The sequence below is a fragment of the Aristolochia californica genome, unplaced genomic scaffold (genome assembly GCF_029961685.1).
Source record: "Aristolochia californica isolate CCGP_79_NKW_82.1479 unplaced genomic scaffold, dmAriCali1.0.hap1 SCAF_8, whole genome shotgun sequence".
Classification (NCBI taxonomy): domain Eukaryota; kingdom Viridiplantae; phylum Streptophyta; class Magnoliopsida; order Piperales; family Aristolochiaceae; genus Aristolochia; species Aristolochia californica.
The window spans coordinates 31,696,311-31,704,360 of record NW_027182279.1 but is presented as its reverse complement, the minus strand read 5'-3'; the positions used below and the strand labels follow the sequence as shown (position 1 = coordinate 31,704,360).

The following is an 8,050-nucleotide window of genomic DNA, read 5'->3' as shown; positions in this document are numbered from 1 at the left end:
TTTATGCAAGAAAGAATCATTATTAGCAAAACAAAAATTGAATTATTTAAAGAATATATAAAATTCTTAGGAGTAAATATAGGACAAGGACAGATAGAATTACAAGAACATATTTCCAAGAAAATTTTAGAAATGCCAGATGATCTATCAGATACAAAACAACTTCAAAGATTTTTAGGAGATGTCAATTATGCTAGACCCTTTATTAAAGACATAGGAAAAATCATTGGCCCTTTGTATGGAAAAACCTCTCCAACATGCCAAAAATTCTTTCATCAAGAAGATAAAATTTTGGTCAAAAAGGTTAAAGAAAAAATCCAAAAGTTGTCCAAATTACAAATGCCTTTAGACTCCGATTACCTTATAATAGAAATTGACGGAAGTAATTTAGGATGGGGTGGTGTTCTTATAGCTAAACCCCATAAGTATAGCGAGAAAGTGCAAACAAAAAATTGTAGTTATGCTAGCGGAAATTTAAAGAGAAAGGAAATATGAGTAGCATAGACTCAAAAATCCTAGAAATAATTTATTCTTTAGAATCATTTAGATTATTTATTATTAACAAACAAGAATTCACTTTAAGAACAGATTGCGAAGCTATAGTTAAATATTTCCAAAGAAGTAAATAAAATAAAATAAGCAGAAGAAGATGGCTAAATCTAGTATATATTATTACAGGAAATGGGTATAAGATTGAATTTGAACACATTAAGGGTAAGAATAATAGTCTTGCTGATACTCTTAGTAGGAGATTTTTTGACTCAAAAATTATGGTTAATTGAACAGATGGATTTTCCAAACCATCCTCCAGACCAACTTCATCTAGATTTAATAATTATGGTCAAGAATTTCTTAATGTTGGTAGCCAGAAATTAGTAGTTTTTCCTAAATCTAATATTACTTTTAAAACTTTACCAAGCATTTCGGTAACAAAAGAAGAACAATGTTTACTAGACAATTTATGGCTTTCTTATCAAAGAATTCCAAAAGATCAGAAGTATTTCTTAGCCAGCATAAATGGGCTTTCAGAATATTTTTCTCAGAAAAAGAAAAGTTTTAATTTTTATGTAGTTTTTCAAGGTCATACTCCTGGAGTTTTCCATTCCTGGACCGAAGTTGTTGAGAGCATCCAAAATTTTAAAAGACCCATTTACAAAGGTTTTAATAATCTGAAAGAAAACTTAGAAGCAGCCAAGTTAACAATAGGGACAAATTATTACATAGCCCCTTCCTTGAAACATGTGAGAGAAGATCAAGTATCCTATGGCGTTGCCAAGGATAATAAAGGAATTATTTTCTGTGACCTTTGAGAAACCTTAGCCAGAACCATACAAAGACTGAATGAGAAAAGAAGACTTCTAGAAGAGAAAAATGACTTCCTAAAAGGATACATCAAATAATTGGAAGAAGAAAACAAAAGACTAAAAACCAAGGCAATAGGTACTATTTATAACCAGATCCCTACTAGCGAAGGGTTTTTACTAGCTAGTCCAACTCAAACGACAGCCTATAAAGACTCATCAAGATCGTTGATGGCTGGACATTTACCAAAAATGTCAGAAGAGAAAAAGAAAGACAAACAGCAGATAGAGCCTACAGAAAAGCAGTATACAAACCCAGAGAAATCAAGAAGATGATGAAAGAATATTTTGAAGAATACTTAAAAGAACAAGGTTATGAGAAGACCGATTCAGATGCTTCCAGTAAAACTGGATCCACAAGAATTGGAACTCAGACTATTCAGTGTTATTCCCAAGATGAACACGAAAACTTTGATTTCGACTCAAAAGCCATCCATAATTTGACAACACTTGATGGCAAATAGACTATTAATTTAGAAAAGAGACTGGATAGAAAAGACTAAAAATACTATTTAGAAAAGAGACTGGATAGAAAAGACTAAAAAGACAACACATGGTACTACTTTCTTTCTTTCTCCTAATTATTCAATCCTATGGTTCAATTCTCTATGAGCTGAAATGTCTTCATGTCTCTTCATTTGCAGGGGAAAAAGGTCGGCCTAGTAAGAAGCTCAGGACTTCGTCTAAGGTTTTATAATTTTGAAAACCCCAACTCTCGTTCTGTATTTGGTTGCTCTCCTGCTCTTCCCCTGATTGTTTTTTCTTGGCAGGAGGATTATCGAATTGCTGTTGTTGATGATGATGTTGATTATGCCGAAGATTTTGATGAGGATCGTCGTGAAGGTATTACTTTTATTCGTTTTTTCGTTTTGTTTTAGCTTTTTGTTTTTAGTTTACTTTAGGTGCTTGAATTGTGTTTATGGGTACGGAATATGGATTATGAAGATGAAAGTGAACTGACGAAGAGGGGATTTTCTAAACTCGAATTAAAGCCTGATCATGCAAACCGCCCTTTATGGGCTTGCGCTGATGGCCGGATCTTTCTTGAGACATTATCACCGTTGTATAAGCACGCCTATGATTTCCTCATTGTAATTGCTAAGCCCGTTTGCCAGTATTTAAGATGTCCTTCTATTTTCTTCTACTTAAAACTCTGTGTGGTTGCTCATTTTCATTTTGTTGGAAAAATGTTGTGCAGGCCAGCGTCTATGCATGAGTATAACTTGGCACCTCATTCCTTGTATGCTGCTGTTTCTGTTGGGCTCAAGACTGAAACTATAATTACTGTTTTGAACAAGCTATCAAAGACTAAGCTCCCTAAAGAAATGATTGATTTCATTTATGCTTCAACTTCTAATTATGGGAAAGTAAAACTTGTACTTAAGAAGAACCAGTACTTTGTGGAGTCCCCTTTCCCGGAGGTGCGAATTTGGTCTCGTATTCTATCGCAAGTGGTTTATTATTATTATTGATGTTGTTATTATCATTATTATTATTCTTATGGTGATGAGGGGAATTTGGAACTTATGCTTTATATGATACTTGCTGTTGCTGAAGACTTTGCTGAAGGACGAGGTTATATCTAAAGAGAGAATTTATTTTGCTGTTATTTTCTTCATGCATGTCCACTATATTTTTCTGAGGTGTTATTCTGAGTTGTGCCTTTTTATTTTTAGTCTGTTCCCCATATCTTTTTGGTGAATGACATAAAATTTACATAGGAGTTTCTATGGATTCATCTATATGCCTATTCCTTACATATTTTACTATTATTCAAAATGGTTGCATTTACCATTTAAATCATGAAGTTGTTTGCTTGTTACAGTGGAAGAAAATAACTTCTGCTCTTTTTCTTTTTCATAGAAGGGAAGTGGAGTTTGAACATCTCTTTTGAAAAAAAAAATTGTGTTGTTAAATAATTTAATCATTTTTTGCCTGCATAGTGAATCAAAACTATCATCTCCAAAGCCACTATCACACTGCAGCATGGAAAGATTATTTGTCACTATGGCTAAAACTTCAGATAAATGGTTAAATTTCTATGATAGGTCATGAGAACTTTGACACAATTCTGATGGTGATGCAAACTCTTGATCTACTGTTTAGGGTTCACAAGGAAGTGATGTATTTACAGTTAGCAAAGCTTTGAGTGAAATGGATGGTGGTGGTCATCAAAAGTTGTTCACTGGTGCTGATGTGGCAGCACTAGCTGAAGAGAAAGAAACCCATTCTTTTGAAATAGATCCTGCTCAGGTAGGGTGGTCTATGAATGATGATGTATATTTAAGTGATTAGTGGTTATAATTTGTTTGACCTAGCTTAAACATTTACAGGTTGACAGTGTCAAGCAAAGGTGCTTACCAAATGCATTAAATTATCCCATGTTGGAGGAGTATGACTTCAGAAATGATACAGTAAGCTTTATTTCTCACAAATGCTTGATGTTCTGCCAGTTTTGTTCCTTCTCACACATCATGGGTATGTTGTTGACTTGATGTTGCTAACTGCAGGTGAACCCTGACTTAAACATGGAATTGAAGCCTCAGGCTCAGCCATGCCCATACCAAGAAAAGAGTCTTAGTAAAATGTTTGGAAATGGTGAGGCCTATTGTAAGACAATATTTTTCATGTCAATATAACTCTCCAGCAAAATAGTTGAGACTCTTGAAGACATTGTGCAGAATTCTCAGAGAGGCTACATTGGCTAGTGCACTAGAACTGGATATTACACACATTGGTTATCCATGATTTCTTCCAATTTCATGTATAATCTTACTTCATCTTGGTACTGATTGTCACATAGGCCAAACATAATCATGCTTACCAGTGGACATCTCCATCATGATAGGTGCAATTTCAACTGATTTTTCTATTACCAAAAATTTAAAGAATCATGTAGTTGGAAGTAGGCTGCTCTCTTTTGTAGTGTGGAATACCAAATGTCTAACATGGTCTATTTAAAGTAACTTATCAGGAACTTTGGTGGTGATGCTATTGGATGAAAAAATTTAAATTTCAGAACTTCCGTTGTGGTTGCCAGTCATTTGGAGTTGTTGTACTGACATAGTGCTTGGTGATATCTTATATCGCAATCTATATCATATAAGATTCTATATCAAGAATATATGTTAATGAAGCATAATATTATCATATCCATTCTTGATAATCCTTTTCTACATTTGCTTTCATTTTCTCCTATCAAATAGTCTGGTTGTTCCAGGTATTTCTTAATAAATTCTTTCTTTTTACTTGTTGTCGTTGAAAAAAAATTCTTGTTGTGCCTTGGTTTTTGTGTTTTCTGCCACAAATTAGTTGAACTACATTTGACTGATTGGTGTTCTGCATCTTGTCCAAGCATATTGATTTGTTGTACGTTTATATTTGAACTTTTCTTCTTATATTACTTGACCTTGTAGATGCAATGTCGAGAACCTATGTGGCTAGATTATTTGCTATTTTGAGGGTGCCAGCTTTGGATGTACCACCCAAGAGGTGGCCTAGAGTTGGTTGGTCAATGCTACCACATGCATGCACTTGCAAAGACATCATGCTGCTGAGTTATGTAGGAGTTTGTCCTATGTAGAGGATTGAATAATGTGGCAATGATGAGGCTGTCAATTTGCTCTAACATGAGCGAACCACTTCATGGTATGAGCCCTCAATTGGTGGGTGCAAGCTGTCGATTGTCAGTCACTTGTTAGAAATAATGTTGGTTTTGAAGAAGACCACCTTGGATGTGTATACCCAGAGGCTTTCATTTAAGAAATGATCTCTTAAATTGGATGCTAGGTTCACACCTTTCTTTAAACATTTGTGTATTAAAATTGAGATTTGATTATTTTCTTTACTTCTCTGTGTAGCTTGGTCTTTTCTGTTTCAATTATAGATTTTTCAGCATGAGGGTGAACTTGTAGTAAAGTGCAGGAAAAGCAAGATCTGGAATTATAGTTCTTCCTTGTGGGGCCGGGAAGTCTCTTGTTGGTGTCTCTACAGCCTGTCAAATATGAAAGAGTTGCCTCTATTTAGCAACAAATGTTGTTTCTGTAGACCAATGGGCCTTCCGATTCAAGTTGTGGTCTACTATTCGAGATGATCAGATATGTCGTTGCACTTCTGATAGTAAAGAGAGATTTCGTGGTAATGCTGGTGTGGTTGTACAACTTATAACATGGTTGCTTTTGGCGGGAAAAGGTCTGAAGAGTCTGAGAAGATAATTGAGGAGATAAGAAATAGAGAATGGGGTTTGCTTCTCATGGATGAGGTACATTTCTTGTGTAAAGCTATATTTTAGTTATGTGTGTATGCTTTGGAATTATAGTAGGTGTTTAATGGAAGAAAGGAAAAATTGATGTCAATGGCAAAAAGCGACATAAAATATGAAATAGAGTATGGGCTATGATCCAAAACTCTCACCTATTAGATAATTTTAGTTGTTAGACCATGAGGGAAAACGATTTTGAACTATGACCTAGACCCTCTTGCCTAGTACAGGTTCTTAAGTGGATGATTTTCGGAGCAACTGCTTCAGCGTAGCTAAGTTGTTTGTTGTATATACAAAGTGCATTTATGCAGCATCATTTCTTGATCATTTTGGTTAGTGAATTGTGTGTTGTCACTATTGGACGTGGATTGCACACTAGGCTTGTGAGGTTAAGCAGTTCCTGACATGGATATATGATCTTGGTGTTCTTAAATAAAGATTTCACTAAATTTAAACTCTTTCACACTGTTGATTTACACATTCTTTACTTTGGAGATTATCTACCTACTTCCTGTGCTTTCTAATTGAATTTTTCTTACTATTTCCTTTTATTTGGGTTTCAAACAGTGTTTTCAGGTGCATGTTGTCCCTGCACATATGTTTCAGAAGGTCATTAGTATCACTAAATCTCATTGTAAACTTGGGCTAACTGGTCAGTATTGGTATTTGATGGATTTTGGATCTGCCCTTCTTAAAGAATGTTGTCTTCACTCTTCATATTTTCTAGGAACTGACTTTTGAACTTCATACCACAGCAACCCTCGTGAGAGAGGATGAACGTATCACAGATTTGAACTTCCTTATTGGCCCTAAATTATATGAAGCAAACTGGTTGGATCTTGTAAAAGGAGGGTTCATTGCAAATGTTCAGTGTGCTGAAGTATGGTGTCCAATGACAAAAGAGTTTATTTTAGAATATTTGAAGAAAGAAAATTCTAAAAAAAAAAATAGGTTAGTTACATATGCTCTCTGCACTTGTTTGTATTTTCACCTTTCTAGATTATTCATAAATTTGGTTATGTAAAAAAACAGTTTCTGATTTTGATTGCCTTAACTATGAAATATGTTATGTCCTATATTTCTTTTTGACAGCTGTTATGCATTGTGAGAGCTTGTGCCTCTTAGCATATAGTAATTTTACATCTTTAAGTGTATATCAATTGACAATGCAATTTTTAGTGACATTACAATTTTCCAACAATTTCGAGGTGAAAATAATCCTGGTTCCTAGACTAATTTAAGTGAATTTACATTTTAAAATGACTAGCTAAATGTACTTTATTTTTTCAAGTGGATGGGTTTATTAATTTAATCTGCATGAAGCTGACTTCGTTAATGAATTGCCCATAGTGTTGAAGTAACTTGATTTTGACTTCAACCAACTTAGATCTCTCTTTTGGTAGGAGTCAGCATATGTAGAAGTTCACCCTTCAGATGAGTATGCCATGATTTTGGTATTGAACAAGTACAATCTTTGCAGTTTTATTTGTTGTATTGGGGAATTTCACACTGAAATCATGGAAATGCACCGTCATAAACTAATTGGATTGTTATTAAAAAAATACATTGATACTGTGTTTATGTCATCATGCACTTATTTTTAGGATGTTAACAGTCTGCTTCACCCAAAGAGTATTTCTATTAGTTACTCTTCTTTCCTGCTTAACTGTTCTTATATTTTATTTTCTGAATAAAATTGTGGTCTTATTTATTTCTTTGCAACGGTCTTTGTTCTTTCAGGCTTTATATGTAATGAACCCAAATAAATTCAGGGCATGTGAGTTTCTTATCTGGTTTCATGAACACGTAGTGATAAGATCATTGTGTTTGCTGATAATCTTTTTGCACTTACTGAGTATGCTATGAGAGAGAGAGAGAGAGAGAGAGAGAGAGAGAGAGAGAGAGAGAAAGAAAGGAATTTCAGAAGGGAGCAGACGGTAGAGGTGGGGCAGAAGAAGAAAGGGACAAGTCCCCCACCACTGAAAGCCTAGGGAAAAGAGCCATCACAAAAGCTAGCTCTGCATATTTTGGGTGAATTCTGCAACTGGATCAAGAAAATCGACAGTTCAACTTTTAGGGATTTTTAGTTCTTCCGATGAAAACCAAAAAGAAAACTTACATCCCAAAAACTCACTCTCCAGTCAAATTATGCGAAGTAAAGCCCAGAGACGTCTCAGCTTTTCAGTTGCAGAAGATTTTAACTCTCAGAGCAGGGGCGGGTAACAGATAATTGATCAAAGTCTCCTCTCGCTCTTGTTCTCACCCTCTCAGCCGAAGAAGAGGAAGAAGAAAAAAAACAAGGAGAAGAGGAGAAGATATAGGACAGAGAGGCTGCAGAAGAGGGGAAGATATAGGATTGAAGAGACTGTAGAAGATTACAGAGGAGGAGTCTGGTTTTGTTTCTGGTTTTGGTGGCAAGTGAGGTGGC

At 35.0% G+C, this 8,050-nt stretch overlaps 1 pseudogene; it reads left to right on the top strand.

Annotated features, from left to right (window-relative positions):
* Positions 1-1,633: 1,633 nt before the first annotated feature.
* LOC137938410 (general transcription and DNA repair factor IIH helicase/translocase subunit XPB1-like) lies at positions 1,634-7,613 on the top strand (annotated as a pseudogene).
* The last annotated feature ends 437 nt before the right edge of the window (positions 7,614-8,050 follow it).